A 19623-nucleotide genomic window follows, 5' to 3' on the forward strand; every position below is an offset into this window, starting at 1 on the left:
CTGTACCCTTCACAAAATTGTATAAGGTTCTTCTCCCTCTTACTTCCGAGATCTCGTATCTCCGTTAGTTGTACATGCGACACAATCTAATTTGAGAAATAAAAAGTAATTTTCAACAAGTACACACAAGACTAGAGATGTCCAAAAGTTCTTATAGTCTTCCACATTAATCGTTTGGAACATTTTGCCGGGTCAAGCAATACATGAAACAGATTATTTAATATTTAAACGTAAAATTTACCACCATAAAACCATTTCCCACTATATTGTTATACTGGTACAAGGAAATAGTTAATTATTCATACAGGATAAGAAACAATTGCAGTTATTTAAATAATGATTTAGACTCCAATTTTCTTCCCTAGTCCAATGTGCACATGTAAAAAGGACGACGAGGCTGCATATCATTATATTTTTATTTGCAATAAACGTACATTACCAAGACAGAAACTAATGCATTGCTTGTACCAATTATTCATCCCTGTTAGTTTAAATGTATTGGTGTTTAGACCAGCAGACTCATCAAATGAACGAAACACTCACGTCTTCGAAATCTTTTAGAATTATATTAAAGGTACTATAAGATTTCAGCTATCGACTAAGGCTAATTATCTGCTGTCATGATTTCTTCTTCTACCCGCCACAGAACCCATTACTAGTCCACCTCTCCAATTCTACGCCTTTCTCTTTTTTGAGTTAGTTGTTATACACTTAATTTAAACTCCCTTTCAGTTCCAATGAAAGTCTCGATATTCATTTGTATTAGTACACTGTATTTATACATGTACTGTTAGACCCTGACACTTTCATGTAGCTTCTTCAATATATACGAAGGCTGTAGCTAAGCTATGAACATTTCTAGCTCAGCCCCATGTGCTGTAATTATGGCAATACAATATATTTAAAACAAAATCAAAGAGATGGTTTGCAACGATCTATCAAGACGAAGAAAGTCATAATGTATTTATTTCACAAAGCAATCAACAACGTAATTACCTTGCTATTTTCTTTAATTTTACCTTTCTGTCACTATTTTACTTCTCTGAGTAAGAAACGTACACCGGCTGTCATCGGATCTGAGAATAATAAGAAGATGAGGAAAGGTAATTTAAGTATTTAACATTAATAAATGAGGTATTACAAACCGCACAAATGTTTTAATTTACTTGCAATATATTTTCCCCATTATGTGGATGTCATACGTCCTAAATGGTCGCGAAATTCCTTAAAATTAAGATCCATTTAAAAAACAAATCTAAATTCGACAGCGCAGTGGATGACAATATTTTGTGTTTGCAATAAGACTCCGTTCAACATTTCAAACCGTCAGGATACAATTATTGTTATTATCGTGACAACAAATATGAACCAAACGGAACATGTAAACACTATAATGAAACAGTGAATGCATTACAAGGTGCCTTTACGACATTCATGAAAAATGGTCCTAATGTTTTTTTTATGCATAAGGTTTTTTTATACTCCAAAGGGTAGATCACCTTTGGTCCTAGCAAACTAACTATCCAACGTCGCACGCAGAGGACGAAGAATTATAAAGAACGAGACCCCAATTGTCAATAATTCAATAAATTTGTAGTAGGAGGAAGTTTCAATTTAGCATTATTCTGTAAAAAAGTAACAGAAACGCAAGTTAGAAAATTGAAATAATTTTCGAAACAAAATTATAATAACTTCCAGTTCTTTTTAAACAGACGTTTAAACCAACGTTCCAATTACTTCCAATGTTAACCTCATCGATTTTGTCGAGTACCGTCTTTCAAAAGTGCAAAGGGATCTTGACGCCCGTGAACAATACAAATCCGATAGGGATAATAATCCCGATTTAAAAGCATCGCAGAAATTAGTATTCCACATCACTGTAGACACATGATTACATCTCTTGGACCCGTGATAAACTGAGTAAAAATCTTGACACACAAAAAAGAGTAGAATTATGTCTATTTGTTTTGAATGAAGTCCCCTCCACCATGTATGGATTTTAAATGACAAGTGTATCTAAATAACGCCATGAATATAAAAACGAATATTAATCATATATCTTTCCTTCATGATAAAATAATGTTTATAAATTTGATGGCAGGGGCCAGACAATCACATAGATTCCTATATATTACATGCATAAATATATCGAGGCTAAACTCACAGCAACTTGCTGATCAAGCTAGGATTCTAAGGGCTGTCAGTGCTGTCAAAAACCGTTACATATGACAAGACTTGACAATACTTAAAGAGCTTATGAACATGAATTAATATTAAAGTCAAGAAATATTTCATGACCATATCATGCATTATATTTTATGCGCCTTCACCACATCACTTTTAGGCCACTCTAAATGCACCTCAATAAACAAAAGAACGAATGATTATTTCACATATTTACTTCTTCAAGACCCATCTTGCCCTCTAGCATATGAGGTCAAAACTTTCTTCTTACGGCATCAACTGCCTATAGCTTTTTTGAGGATCTCTCACTGTGAGTTTGGATGAATTTCTTTCATCTGTTCTTCCCGAAATTTTCTGCCAGGTCCCCTTTGGACCTCCACGCTTCCTTCTTCCTTCTGGTTTGCATATCACGGCAGTAGTCATGAGTAACTCCTCCAGTCATTTCAGTGCATGTCCTATATATTTGCACTATTTTATCTTTATTTGCCCCATCAAAACTCTATTCCTAATAATTATGCAAAGCTCTTCGTTGACCATACTGTTTAGCCAAAAGACGTTGAATATGTGTTTCTCAATCATCTGGCTTTCTTCTTTCTTCTGGCTTTACATTGTGGAAGTATATAAGTATTTTAGTCCATTTACTATAGCATCAAGTTAGCCATATTTCTTTTAATTAATGAAATCTATCCATGTTTTGCCAGGCATTTTCTTGGTTCCGATTCCTGAACCTCCATTTCGCGATATTATTGATCCCATGTAGTCGAATATTTCTATCCATTCAGGCTCCGTGGGTTATATATCCTCAGGGATAATTACTAGTTTTCATCTTTACAATTTATCCTTGTCTTCTTCATTTTCTTGCCGCCCATTTTCAATCCTTCGTTTCTCGTATGCACCCTCCGCCTTTGCTGTATATCATTCTTGAAAACATCATCTGCAAATTCTGTCTTCCAACTTTCTTGTCTACTTCCACTTTATCCCAATGTTTTCTATTCTTATTTGATTAATTCATCAGTTCAACACCAGTAATCTAAACGAAGCATGACATCGCACGTCTCTGCTGCTATACAGGGTTTATCCTGAACTAGTCAGACTCTTTTCCATTTACTGACTCCCAATTATTTCATGGTAATAAAAATACAAAATCAACAAAACAGAAAAAGCAACAAACCAATAGTTCATATCACGTAGTTTTCACAAAGACTTATAGCCCAAATAAATCTCTAAATGTTTAGATAAACCACTTAGAAGGATATAGCCGAGGAAGCATGTTATCTAAGTCTGACATTAGAATAAGCCTTTGTCGAAGATATCGAAGATATGACTGAAGAAGATCTGCCTTTTTGCATATAAATCTCTCACAACTACAGTTTATTTGCCAATAAAATGTAGGAGCACTTTAGCTGCCAGAGTTGAAACTAATTTCCCCCGAAAGACTTATATTTCATAAAGTTGCAAGACAATAACGAAAACATTAGTCTATTATTCTTGTAAAAATACAACAAAGATATTTAAGTATGATCCGGAAAGTCAGTTACTCAAATAAATATCAATTACATGTGCTACAGAAAATAAACTAAAGTTCATTAAACTGAAATAGTTGTTAATTTGTTAATGGAACTGTCTACTTATTAATTACACATTCATGCGAGGAATATATATATATATATATATATATATATATATATATATATATATATATATATATATATATATAGAGAGAGAGAGAGAGAGAGAGAGAGAGAGAGAGAGAGAGAGTCTATCTCAAATGGGTAATGATTTAATATTGAATTTATTAAACTAGTTCAATAATGTCCAGCGTATGCGAGCTTTGATTCTGTTTATCACATAGTATTCATTGAAGTGGAAATTAATTAGATGGAAAGAAGAACGAACAATTTTGTTCATTTTGACAGCCGCTGCACCTTTCATTTGTTGTGCGTAAAAGAACGGTCCGAAAAAAGATTGAACTAGTATTGACTTTTAAAAGTAGATTATACTTTTCTTACAAACTATTAGTCAAAGAACAAGCGCCCTACCGAATAAACAGAAAATTGTACACAGCCAAAATCATTTTTTTACACAGAATGTCAAATGTATCTGATGTCTCATTGTTCGATGCACTACCCGTACATTTGACGATCAATGTTGACACCGCCTTAAAGTATCACATTCTCAGCTAAACATTACATTGATAATGATGTGAAAGAAGGTTTACTGGATATTGAAATTCCCATGTTATGTGTGTGTGACAAAGTATTTGCAGTGTTTCAGTTGGGACAGTAGACCACAGAATATGCACACAAATATCATGAGTTGCGTCACAAAGTTTCCTCGTAAATACGCAATGGTTGGACAAACTTCTGTCAGTTTGGAGACCGGATTAAGTCCACATTCTTCTGTGGACAGTGGTGTGTTTATTTACTTCTGTAAGTTAATATATTAATCACGCATGTGTATAGTGTGGATTCCGTGCTACAGATGTACCGACTCCCTCAGCTCCCACTACACACAAGCAATACCTATAGTTTTGCTTGCTGTGGTTATTGTTTTTGTAGTGTGGTTTTAGCTATGTTACATGTTATGACACGTTATGTATGACATAACAAACGTCTCTGAGGGTAAATTAGTCATACTGAAGCAGACGAGACCATTTTGTATCCATTTTCTTCTCGCTAGTCGATTTGAAACATGGCGGCAAAAAATATTCATTGAAAACAAAAAAATCCAGAAGGCGCAGTTAATAATGTTTTCCCACGATCACAACCAACTAATAAAGAGAATCCTGCACAATAATTTCATAGGCTTATTTGGACCAACCAAAATCACATAAATGGATATTTTAACGAGTGGTAGTATGCAAAATATGAAACTGCATCTTATAGTACTTTCATGAGGGCATACATTTTATAGTTGATTTGTTCCATTTGCAACAACTTAAAAATATCCATTATTACTAAATGTTAATAATATTAATATTAATAAAAATATTAATAAATTGTTTATGCGTGCCCTCATGAAAGTCATATATGATGTGCAGTTTTATATTTTGTATGCTACCACTATCCATATATATATATATATATATATATATATATATATATATATATATATATATATATATATATATATATTTCCCTAGAGAAGAATTTATCTTTGTCATGTGTATGACAAGAGATGGGTATGTATTATTACACTAGAGTATATGAAAAATACACCAATGGAAACAATTGCATATTGGCGACCTAAAAGTTACTTTCAGAGAAATAGTAAAATGTAAAACGTCTGAAAGAATTCCTTTTTATGCAGAGAAACGTTTCAAACAAAACTACTAATGATATGTATGTAAAATAAAAGACCGAAAATTCCCTTTTGTAGTGGACATGTTCCTCACAACCCTGAAGACTAGAATGATGAATTAATTGTAAAATACAGAATACAGCAATGCACATCACTCTAGCAGACGCAAGGAAGACCAGTCAAAATATCAATTAGTGGAATCGTTAAAAGTTTAATAGAGCAAAATATATTTGCAAAATCAACCTATCTAACCTTACCAAATCAGGAAAGTAATTAGATGTGATAATTTCATTAGATTATATTACTTTATGGGAGATTCAGATGACATATTTTACGAACAAGTTTTATCTCTACAACAAATAAAATCAACTTGAAAAGTTTTTGGAAACGAAACAAATCAACGATAAAATGTATGCCCTCATGAAAGTCTTTTATGAATTGTTACGTCTCTATGATCATACATTAAGTAACAGAAAGAAGAAAAATAAGCAAGTTTGTAGAACGCTAAAAACTATTTAATTATTAAAGCTATCAAATGAAAATTTAAGAGGAAATTTAGTATTATCAATTGAATCCAAAATAATCTAGATAAAAGTTCCATTAAAGTCTAAAAGTATGAACAGTTCCATGTACATTTAAGATTCAAGAATCTTCTGGCCCGGCAACTAACATGCATACTTGATATTGCTTAAAAAGCCACAATAAATATGAAGCAGAAATTTGAATGAATGAATGAATAGGAGTGAACCTGATTGCTCTTTTCTGTCCTTAAATACACTTTCAAGAGTCAATTGCGATGACATATACCCCACCTGACATATCTTAATACTCAGTCTAATGTTACAAAATGCATAACCGTATCCAATAAAAATAAACTTAATTCTGCTAAGATACCACCTGAGCGACCAGTCATATGGAAAAGAGTCAGAAACTGGTCATCACGTCTACGGCTGATAAACTTACTGCCAACACATATGTGAGCATCAACGTATAGATCCTATGTAATTTTACGTTCTTAATATCTAGAAATAGTACCAATTCAAGTACGAAATGTCAAGTTAAGATCATCACTAAAATGTGCAGTAACGAACACAATTTACAGAAATTATAGACATACATAACATAATCAATTAAAACTCAAGAACCAGCTGGACAGATTATAACATAAAATGAAATGATACGGCTGTCCTCTGTAGACAGAGATCCTTTAGTATAGCTATTAGAGGTACATATGCACTGGATTCTGGAAAATGAATGTAAGGAAAAATCAAGCGCGCATCAGAAACCAACGAAACTTCAACAATCAAGGCATACCAATTTGTTTTGATACGAATGCTAAAAGGCAAAAGTGTACACAAAAAGTACATGAAGTTATCACAATTAAGCAAGAGAATGTTTCACGTATCACAGACCATAATAAGACAATTACAACATAGGAAAGATTCAAATGATATCAGAAGAAATGCAACAAGGTAACTATTAATATATGAATCTCATTTTCACTACAGCTTAAAAACCCGAGAAGGATTATTTAAAAGATTGCAAACAGGAAAATAATATCTTAAATAAAATAAGGTAAAGGAAAATCACACACACAGATCATGAAATCATTTCGACCCAATTTACATTTGATTCAAAAACGTGTACCAGCAATTTCCATAACTAATCAATCAGCTATGCATTTTCCCTGGATAATACTGTTGCCATGTACAATGTTTATGTAATAGTGCAAATAGTTACCATAAAAGTTTACCAAACTCAGTTGATTGAGAAGGATTTCTCTGCTAAAAGGATGAACTTAAAACACTTTCTTTCGACACAGTGTTTAAAGTTACAGATTCTGAACACCCAGTTCTTTTCAAAACCACCTTGTAGTACTTATAATTAAACTATGGTAAAATAATAATTTGTACAACTTTGATGCTGTTAACAAAGTCGAATCATATATAAGGTATAGAATATGTCGATGGACTTCAAATTAAAATGAACGAATTAAAACATACAGTACTGCAATTCAGTTTAACGCTACATGAACCATGATATTGTAAATATATGTAAAGATATACAACTGATTACACTGAAATTCAAATGATTTGGAGAACGACATCTTCAAATTGACAGAGATATCTCTGTTCAACAATAAAGAACACAGTTTGAAATTTTGGCAAATTCAACTAAACTGGGTAAGACCTCATCAATGCCTTGAGGAGCCTGCTGTTGAATTATCTGATTGCATGCGTACATATAACAAGGAATCAGAAACTGCTAAATACCGGAGAACATTGTCAGCTGAAATAAATAAAGTTTTTAACAAACGTCTTTTTAGATATCCGATGATATTTGTAAAGCTCTACATAGTGGACATTACGTCAATGATTCCACTCAATGTCACCCCAAGCACCTCTATGCACTGTTTCAGTCTGATTGTCAACTTATTAAATGTCACGCTGTATACATTTTGAGGAATGTTGTGCACGAGAGCTGAATCAGGACTAGACTGATGATGTGGAAAACGTTGGATCATGTGCTCTTTCAGGGAGTCTGTCACCGAGGCCAATTTATGAGGTAGTGGGTTCACATGGAGTAGATTGATTATCACTGTCCTGGTCACAGAAGGATTGTTCAATAGTATTCCACATCTAGTTTCAACAATAGGAGGAATAAACTTTCCAGTGACATAAGCATACTAAGGAACAGATACCTGGATGACCAGGCCGCTTACATAAACTTTTGCTTATTACACCCCTTTGACAATCTATGTTGAGATATTTGTGACTTATGGTCTTTCGCTCTCATCCAAACCTTATTATTCTGTATTTTGAGTCGGATTCAAGAAAATAAATCCATCTTTAATCACATGTGTGAATGACACTTACTGATTTCACCCGAGTCTGTTGTTGATGAGCAGTCAATAAGCGTGGGAAACACAAACTGTACGGTGCTTCAGGCTTTTGTTTGATTTATTCAGTACAGCTAACGAATTAATCACCGTGATAAAAGAAATATCCATTTTATTTAGCAATCACTTCCCGTTTACTAATCACATATCTTTCAAAGAGTTTCAAAAATGGTGTCATTTCAATGGATTCTCGACCATTTTGAAAAAATGAATAAACTCAGAATTATAGGAGATGACAGAGAATTACAAAAATAAAGTCTATTCAAGTCGGTTTTGATATCACTCGGAAGAGTACCCTTAGAGCGCTCGGAGTAGTTAGCTTTACGCTCAGTATTACAACTTGTCTCATTTTCCTTCAAAGTACGTCACTATCATTTTCCTATGCTAAGTCACGTGCATATATCTGCAGGAGTCAGGCGTGCTGCGATTGCTTCTATACACCATTTTAATAATCATTATTTTGTTCGTCCTTAGGTGTTAAATTTATTAGCATGTTCAAAGTGTTAAACGTTTTAACAAAATATTCACATACCACTCGCACGTATTTCTGTAAGATATCAAGGGAATTTCAGCTGAGGGAACATCTATCTTGAATCAAAGAAAAGACGCCGTGTAATCTGTATTTTACATGTACTTTTTCAAGTCAGAACCTAAATCACAATCTTTTATGGCAGTATCAGAAACTGGTATATACTTAATTGGCAATTAGTTTTTAATTAGATCAAATTGTTTAATTCTGTAAGTGAAAAGCATGGGACACGTTATTGATATTGCAGGAGTGGAGCTTAATGTATGGTACTCGTTGCATATCAGATAATGTTTTCGTTTTCTTCTTTTCATTATATATCTAATTATTCAAGCAATGGAGATCTTTGGGCGTATGAATTGGAAATTGATTGATAAGCCGTTCCCAGCCTTTTGTTATGTTTTACATCGGAAAGTAACATGACTGCTTCATTTCATTTAGCTATATAGGTTAGTCAATTCCATTCGCATGTAACAAACAATACAAAATATACTCAAAATACGTTATCTGTTGCATCATTTAATTTTTTGAGTCGCAGAATGTAATCTTTGTAAATCTTTCTCTCTTAAAATTTGACAAATGGATATATGATTAAGTGCAAAGGTAGAAATCACATTTGAATTAATAGATAAATAGAGTGATAGAATTCCTAGAGGCAGTTGTTATTGTCGACTGGTTCTAGGACACGTTTTCAGAATTTTACACACATTATCTGTGTCCATGTTTTGTCAAAGTTCTTCCCAATTTCACCCTATTTTAGGACCTTTGGAGAAACCAAGAATGCAAAATATTTCTAGACACCAAATTGATAGTTTCGAGAACAAACCTACGCTATGTATCCAGCTAAGTAAGACTAAAATGGTTATGTGATGTGATGGAAAAATACAACTCATCGAGTACCATATACAAATATATTACATTATCTATTGTCAGTGTAGGGGGAGACTGACTAGTACGAAAATAGTTTTTTTGTGCAAACAATCGGAACTTTACTTGAAGTAAACTCTATAGGATACGATTAGGTAAGTAAGTGCAACAGAAACCTAATATATGTTGGGAAGGTGCATGAGAGTAGCTCTCTGTCTGTCTGTAATTCTGTATTACAGTTTTTCTAATACTAGGTAGCTGCATAGTTATGATTTGGCAAATCTTGATCAAGTAAAGTTTCTAAGTAAGACATTATATGGCCTAATATATCAAGAGTAAAATTAGATTAAAGTGTTAAAGACCCAGACTCATTTGTACAGCAAATAAGGTTAGCAGAGAAATATGTTTCGATGTGTGTCTTCCATGAACGGTTATTGTAGATTTATTAATACACCAAAGGTTTTAAAAATACAAGCATATAATTGACTCTTTAAATTAAACCAGGTGGCCCTGTCATGCTAAAAAAATTAAAGTGTCTTCCTAAAGTCATTGGTAAAGGGATATAAAACTAGCAATAATTTCAAATACGATAAAAAATAACGATTTAGATAGACCATCTTACGTGTTTTTGGTTAGTTATTTTTTATTCGGTTTTAGTGTTGTATTTACAATTAACTACTTTGTACATTTAAGTCCAGTGACATTTAAGTGTTCACTGTCCTGGAAAATAAGCAATTATATTACAGCGTATAGTTGCAAATCCGTATATAGAAAATGGGACTGAAGTGACTCGATATTCCTCAAATCAGTGAGACGTGAATAAGAATGTTGATCGCTGGATTAAAACCTTTATTTGAACTCAGTTCCTTCGGTAAAAAGAAGTGCATATCTCGAAAGGGATCAAGGTAGTTAAATGCATGGAGAAACACATATTTACACACAGGTTATATAATTTGTCATGCCTCCTATATTGAGAATCCAAATTGTTTCCTCGAGTTACGGTATCGATATCCATTCCTATTTGCAAAACTCTCCTTATCTATTAGACTAAACTCACTTCCCCTGTAAAAATATAACCTAGTCGTAGACATTGTCATTCATGCTTTGCTGACACAATCGCTTTACAGTGTAGTAACTTGAAGATTGGTCACAGAGAGGATAATTTACGACTACCTGATTTAAATCTTTATATGGCCAAACAGAGCAAGTTAAAGGTTTCACTTCTAGTGAAATGGAAGTGGCAGTATGTATCTTTTAACAGTTGGGAATTAGCAGAAAATATATCGCGACTGAACTATTAACTTTCATCCATTAACGATGTGCCGAACGAGCACCTCTCCATCAGATATGCATTTACAATAACACATATATTGCATAATTAAATAGCCTGCGAACTCTTATGTTTTTGAACGATACTGGCCTTCGAGAATGTGAGAGTGTTGGAACGTAACTACAATGGAGCACAAAGAAGAATATTTAGATATTGTCCATTACAAGGAGTAAGTGCATCAAGCATTTTCATAGGTAACTAATATAATAATTTTTGTAAAGAAGTTACAAGTTACAAGTCAGCAGAACGTAGAAACTGTCCTTGTAGAGTAATAAGAATAAACTAAAAGAGGTATTCAAATTATAAAACTGATCTCAACTAAACTGCACAAAATTTGAAAACCAGGTTCAGATTAAAAGACTGCAAGTTGGCATATGTGATTGTCAACAAAATATGGACAATGAAACCAAATAAATGTTGATCATGATGTAATTTATACTTGTTTCGAATTTTATATTTTTACCATTACTGCAATCGTGGCATTGTTTAAATCATCCACTTAACATTAACGTAAAGAATACTTTTACCAGAGACAATTTCAATGTATCCATTAGAACATAAGTTACCGACACAAACCATAAAAATAGAATCATTCGAATAAAATAAGAAACCTTTTAACAATATATTAAGTCCAGTACATCTTCGACACTATGTATATGGATATTTTGAAGATATAATATTTCCTGTATAACATGCTGCCTTCGACACTATTGTTTTCTAAGAAGTCAATTTGGCATCTAACAGTAATTTAACTTAAAATTCACAAATAAATGGTACATTCATGCAACACTGCAGAATAAATGTGGTGATTAGTTGTAAATTGTTACGTGTACAACAGATAAAAACTGATACAAGGATTAGATAAACAAAATACCAAAAAACGACGTAAAGAGCTAAAATTAACGAAATTAAAATGGTCTTGCTGAGGAGGATATTGAGGAGAGAGACAGACAGAGAGGCCGAGAGATATATCATCAAAAAATTAGACTACAAATGCAGAAAATATAAAAAGGGGCTACGTGTCTTACAAAATAAAATCCACTTCATAAAATTATAGTGTTATTAATCTAAATAGGATCTAATTCTGTCTAGTTGACTTCGCAAGCAATGTGATGTTGTCTTTTCAAGATGATTCTGCCCTGGGGATGGATTAGAGAGTTACAACCAGTTAAGTTTAATCTGCGCTTATATTGAATGCACAAATTAGTTAACTCACCTTAACTAAGATAATCTGTCAAATAAATTAAAGAAATTAAAATATATCGCGTTAAAACTAAAATAATCGCATGCAAGCCATTATACATTTTTTATTATCATACGCTAAACTTTGATAGTGATAAATCTGCTACGATACAGAGAGAAACGTATACTATGAAGTTTTGGCATACCAACGTTTCCTGGAAGATCTGTGTTATTTAATTTGATAAGAATAAGTGTTTAAATATGTTTACCTGTTTCAGGTTTATTTGTATCCATACAGGTTTATTATCATACAGGTTTATAATCAATGAACTTGAAGCACACAGAGTGTGGTACACTCTGCCTATCTAGCACTTTCGCCGATACAATTGTAATAAAGTGCCTTGCCCAAGGAAACGCCTCGGTAACTGAACCTGGGTAATCTGATATTTAGTTTAACCAGTTCTAACGATGTATTACAATAGTAACATTTTTAACCACATTGTTTAAATTCATTTCAGTTTGGGGGCAATAAATAATCAATATTATCCACGTATCTGTCAAATTACATACGATCGTTGATTTATACCAGCTTTTGTCATCGAGAGAACACCAATAAATTAGTACACACGATTATCCTTCAGATAAAGTAATTTTAAGACCATATAATTCTTGAAAACAATATGTTAATTTGAAACTATGATTTTATTGTAAGTCAGTATATACTCCCTAAATTTACAAAGATAAATTATATTTCTTTGAAAAACCGTACATAATGTCTTAATTATCGTAAATATTGCTCGTTATTTTTATATGTTTTACCACTATTTCGTTTTTATATTTCCTCATGTTTGCACTCATTTTCACATTATTATCTGAACAAAAGTGAATATTATTATTTATCGTTATAACAAGTTCGCATGACTAAGATCGAACCACTCACACCAGGAAAATAATAACAAGAGCAGCATTAGCAAGAATAACAATTGTGATTAGAGATATAAATCTGAATGCGTCAAAACTTTCTTGACAATTGATGTTAAAATTATGTCATCTATTTAATTTTAAAAATAAATATTAGTATGCATGTACTAATCGTGCAAGTGGGGAATGTCTCATATAATTGATTATATTACAGTAATCATTAACCCCAATCTGTCACAAAGTGTCGCAAAGTAGGAAAATATTACAGCTCAGATTCGCTGAGTGCATTGCACAAACCGAGAAACAAGGCAGGTTGGCTATCACGTTTTGATATTGAAAAGGTTGTGGCCTTAAGAATGAATGTGCTGAGAGGATTCTAAAAAATGGAAATGAAAGAGAAAGACAACATTTTAGTATAATTGATTACATAAGAGAGAGAAGGGGAAAGATCATTCATATTTATTTATATCGCGTCCAAGCTTTAATTAAAGACTGCACGCGTTTTCGCTGAAAGGAAAATAACTTAATGCAGCATAGAAAATATAAAATATTGATGTTCTGGAACAGACATATTAGTGTGAATCTAAAATATTCTTCACTGCCAAATGGTGCAAGGGAGCAAATACAGTGCATAATATACCAAAAAAGCCTCTGCATTCGGGACAAATTTTCAGAGAATGAACAGTACTTCATATATTGTAAAAATCTTGTTTGTAAAATATTTATCTTCAGCAAAGCTTGACTAAATCTAAGTCGGGTTTCTCGAACATCAGCACATACTTTGGTCTAGAGTCACAATTCATTTTCATAATTTATATTATTGCAGATCGTAGGCTGATGCAATAACGTTTAAAATCACCGTACAATATAAGTCAGGATTAGACGGATTTTCAGAATTTTGCGTTATCGTAATGTGATCATTTACAATTGTAAATTACGCGTTTTATATTATTAGGGCTAGAATTGAAAGAAAAAATCTAGTGGATTCAGAATGTGCAAAACCATCTGCTAATCAGGCAATTTCTACGCCTCCTCTCAATATTACAAAAGGGCGTTAGTAGATAACGAAAGGAGAAAGTGACCATTTTTGCACAAATTGATAGTCCATTTTTTGGCGCAACAAAGGGATGAATGTTTTTGCGCAAATATAATGTCTATATTGGTAGCTGCAAAACTAAGTTTCAGTTTTGGAGCGCAAATTTATGGCCCTCTATGAGCATAGTATTTGTGGTGAATTTCGGTGGACAATTTATATAGTCAAAATTTAAAATTTAAAATAAATTATATATTGCTAATTATTTAGAACTATTATTAACAACCATTTAATGCAAAACTATGTTGTCAAAGTAAAAGTGATTATTATAAAAAATAAGATTTTGGTTACCCAAATTAGAAAGATGTTATTTGAATGGCTCTAAATAGTATTTGTTTATGATTGTTGAATCTAATACCGTAATTGTAAAACACGACCTATGTATTATAAATTTGAAAAGCAATCTGTAAAATATGCTGTTATTAAATAGATTCCTACTAAAAAATAACATGAAGCAAAATCGGAAAAACAAACTCGCATTAAAGGACTGATACGTATTAACTGTGAAAAATCTTTAAAAATAATGGATTAAATAGACAGAAGCATATTAAATATAAAACAATACCTAAAAATGACTTAAAATGTGAATATATTTTTATAGTCAATATCGTTTTTGTTTTGATGAATATTTAATGGGCATATGGTAATGCATTTATTATATCACTGAAATAAATGTTTGGTATTAGAAGGTGAGAGAGCTGTTTTGGTTAATTTTGTATACATGAATTGTTTTGATTAAGGCTTCTTACAGTATGTATTTCATCTGTTTGCTCATTATTAATAATCAATAAGTCTACAAGGAGATGGTGTTTTAGGTCCAATTACGTTATCAATGTGTTTACTATCAAACATAACTGGGTACATTTTAGTTTAGGTTCAACACAAACACATTCCTTTATTGCTTTTCCGTTACATTCATCTTTAAATGAGTTTTGAAGTAACGCATTACGTTTCTGATTTGAAGTGCAAAGATTTCTTCATGCAGTGGAAACTCCACTACTAATATCCAACTGTTATCAATATTTTATGTATTTTCAAACAGATTTAATTGTATGACCACTTGCAGATTTTATGTTGATTACTGATATATGTAGTTTCCTGACCCAACCGCATAAATTGTTTGGGTAAGATAGATAATGAATGAGGAGGACCATAACCTTTTTTAATCGCCATAACTTTTTTGTTTTTTATTTCATCATCGGATGTCGAGTTACTCTCGATAATGTCGCCATTTTGCAGCAAGATGTCAAGTAATCGAACAGCACAAATCAAGAAACAAATAATTGATATCTCTAAGACACGAAAAGAAAATTGAATAGGAACGTTCAGTATTGCGAACTAATTTCCAAATAATCCTAAACGTTGCATAAAAAGTACAGTCATTTTGATTGTTCGGAATGAATTCCATCGGTGTTCCAAATGAATTTCAATCTTGAATGTGTTTGTGTATGAATTCTCTTGGATATGCCGATATATGAATGGCCTTGCCGAATCACACTAATAGCATCCAAGGTATCACTGAATTCTCAATAATCACAAAATAGTGTTTTAGTCCAAAATGTCAATGAGCACATTGTAGTGCCAATGAATAATTTAAATAAATGATTCATCTCAAATTATCACTGACATCGATTACAGACTGACATTAAAATATGAATGAATAATATTGTCATGTTAAACTAATACAAATTCCAACTTGACAATAACTGTTTCTGAAAAAAAATACTGCATCATCTTAATTTAAAATTACACATATTGTGCACCAGTTCGGTTCTAAAACCTTCTAAGGAAATGAGCAACCCTAAATCTTGAACTTACCCGGGTAAGCATTTATATATAACTTAAAAGGAAGACATAAAGTAGGTAAGCACCAAAACGTTATCCTCAAACAAAAACAAAGTTCATGTATACAAAATAAATTAAATATACAAAACACAATGTATATGCATCGAGCTAACTCCACGTCTTAACTCGGCGATTGTCAACCGGAATATGTCCTACTCTATCAAATATTCAAGGCCTATACTAGATATCGTTAAGCTCACATTATTAGCTAATCAAACAGATCTGTGCTACTGTTTCTTACAGGCTTTTATACATATATTTATACAATTTCTGACATGTTTATATTCTTTCCTGTAACAGTCATAAAAGTATTAAAAAAGATGCATCAAGTTATAATTGCGAAATTGCATAGCGTACATACTGGTAATTATCTCATATATATATATATATATATATATATATATATATATATATATATATATATATATATATATATATAGAGGTAACGTTGTTTTATTTGCTATACCGAAATTGTTTGGACGGATTTCCTTTTCCAGGGAATTTCGGTTTAATTGCACCAAAATGATTTAAGTACCTCAAAGAACCTGTTATACTTAAAATTCTTAGCCTGGCTTATGGATCAGAAGTGTATTGGCTTTCTTGTTTTGCAGTTATTTATTTATATTCCACAGCAATGAATTCCTTGCTAAATGAAGCATATTTTTGTCATCCTTATTTAGTAGTAGTTCCATCCCATCTGGATTGTTTTTTTTCAAGAGCCTTACCGAGCATTTTAACAAGTTATAATTGGAGAACAGATTTAATTTTACATACATAATATTTAAACTGAACTCGTTATGAGTGGTCCCGCTGTGGTTCTCTTGGCGATCTCTAACATAGTCTTCAAACTTTTTTCTATCATATATATTTGGCATAAATGGATTTCTGTAACATCATTTTCACCTTTCAATTTAAATACCATGGGTCTAGCATATTTCGGCCATAATTCCTTAAAGACTGCTTGTACAATTTTATTCAGCTAGTTCTAGCTTTAACAATTGTAGCCTGCAGAGTAGCAATTTATAGCAATGGGGCATCATGCAGCAGACATGTAGAATTATGTTCCACCCAGTCCTGACACCTTGAGACTAGTCCTAACTCTAACCTGCTAGTACTATTTTTATAATTCTTTGGAATGACTCGGGCGTGTTTCGAAGCCGCAATCTTCCGCATCTATTGTTAAAGAAAATATAATTCAACAAGAATGAATTGAAAACACACCTAGAAATTTGACAACGTAAATTATTTTGTGTGGCAATGGTTTTTCAGAGCTAGGACCAAAATCGTTATAATGCCAGGCATATAATAAATAACCTCTCTCTTTGATATTGGATTACGATTGGAAGATAGCTGCTGATCTTCACAGCAGCGAACATTTCATAATTTCCCTACATAAAATATTAATTATACCATCGATGAGTCAATTTAATTTTGGAAATCAAAACAGGCCAACTGGGTCAAGTCTGAAACAGTTTTCCAAAGCTAGACCTAACTGAGATACATCTATAAACACAAATAATCATGTTCAAGGCTTTATGTCTATTTTAGTAGAGACAACAAGACGATTCCATTCCTAAATAATCTGCTAATCCTTCAAGAACCAAAGTTTCACGTTAAACTATGAAGGTTACATCAGACAAGGCCCTGAAGAATTAATACAATTTAACAATCATCCGACATCGGATAACTGAAGTAAGGATTAGAGAACATCATAGGAGAAATTGGTTTCTTCATTAAACTCTCATGTACATCTATAAAATGATGCATTAGACACGATCCACAAAATAATCGGTACAGGAAATAACTACTCTTTCCTACATCGAACCTTCAATAATAAAAACTTCAATTACAGACTTGACACAGCAAATGATTGTGGAAATTATTCAGCAGATTTCCGAAAGCTGAGAAGATACATTTAAAATTTACGTCAAATAGTTCACAAAGTTATATTTTCAACGTTTTGGAAAATTATTTTGACAAGGCCCATGATTCGTGCACCGGGCCTGACTTGATAGATTACAAGTTATTATTTAGCACCTACAAGATCCTTTACTTATCGTTCTTTGGGTAATTTTCGTTAATTTATGGACCACTAGTAATGTACCAAAACCTTGGACGTAGGCTACTTTAATGCCAGCGCTAATCTAAATAAAGATAGCACAGTTCCAATCAATAACCGTTCCATCGCTTTGATGAGCTGTGCCTGTAACACGATGGAACGAATGATCAATGCAAGACTCATTCGATAGTTGGAGACTATCAATTTAATATTTTCTTTTTAACATGGGTTATTAACCTTTGCAGAATCTTTATTAGATCAAAACTGGACTATGGGTGTATTGTGTATGGTTCAGTCAGGAAATTATCTTTAGATATGCTTGACCCGATTCATTATCACTATAACTCCCTTTAAGAGCGTTTAGAAAATTCCTAGCTGATCGTTTTTTGGATGAAGTGACTGAGCCACAACTACCCCATCGCAGAGAGAAATATTATCTTCACAACATAAAATCCTGCTTTTTTGTTTTCCAACCCAACTACAAACTTTATACAAAAATAAACAAATTGTTTTTTCTCTCTTTGCTACTATATAATATCTTCGTACCTTGACAATATATAAATTGACTGTGCGAAAATACAAACATAGTTTCTTTCTGGGACATATCATTGGCTTCTAAAATAACCCAATAAAAAGTTTGTTCTGGTAGACAGAAAAATCCATTTAAAAAAAATCCGCCCATTTTCCATATCTCTCATACGGAACGTCGCTAAAAATTTAAATAGAATAAGAAGATATTATGCTGACGGCTCAAATTATGGTGAAAAGTCTACTGGAACCTTCATTAGTGGAATTCAAAGTAGAAAAGTTTATTTGCCGAAAGAAGCATCGATATTGTGAGCAGAAAATAGGGTAATAGCTCTGCCCTGAAATATATCGTAACCAAATAAATTCAACTATATAAAGTTTTCCTACTCTATCATTTCGATATAAATTCCACAATAAAAAGTTTGAAAACCCATTAATATATGTTTATTTTTGTCTTCGTTAAGTTTACGTTGTCTAAATCGTGTAGTATTGGTTTGGTTAATTAAATGTGTAAATGAACTAAAGCAGATATTTCGTCCATTTTAAAGTACAGATGATAAAGATAACGATGTGGACGAGTTCTCTGAAACGAAACTTATAAACAAGCAAATGAATGAACGTTATATTCGCAATTTCAACAAACGCCAGAGACGCACTAATTGAAACTACCGTTTTGATAACAGAAAGAGTTATTTAGGAGAATATTCATATGTTTTCGCAAGTAGAATTTTTAAGACTATGACGAGTGCTCTCTAGGGTCTAAAGTAATATAGCATATAAAAGCATAATGAGGCCAAGTTATATCGCATATCTATCAGAGACGTAGCGTTTTACACGTTTGTCAAAATACTTTTTTGGAGTAAAAAAATGCGAATGATGGTTTTCGTAG

This window comes from Sinohyriopsis cumingii, chromosome 17 (assembly GCF_028554795.1).
Source record: "Sinohyriopsis cumingii isolate HCF-2022 chromosome 17, ASM2855479v2, whole genome shotgun sequence".
NCBI lineage: Eukaryota > Metazoa > Mollusca > Bivalvia > Unionida > Unionidae > Sinohyriopsis > Sinohyriopsis cumingii.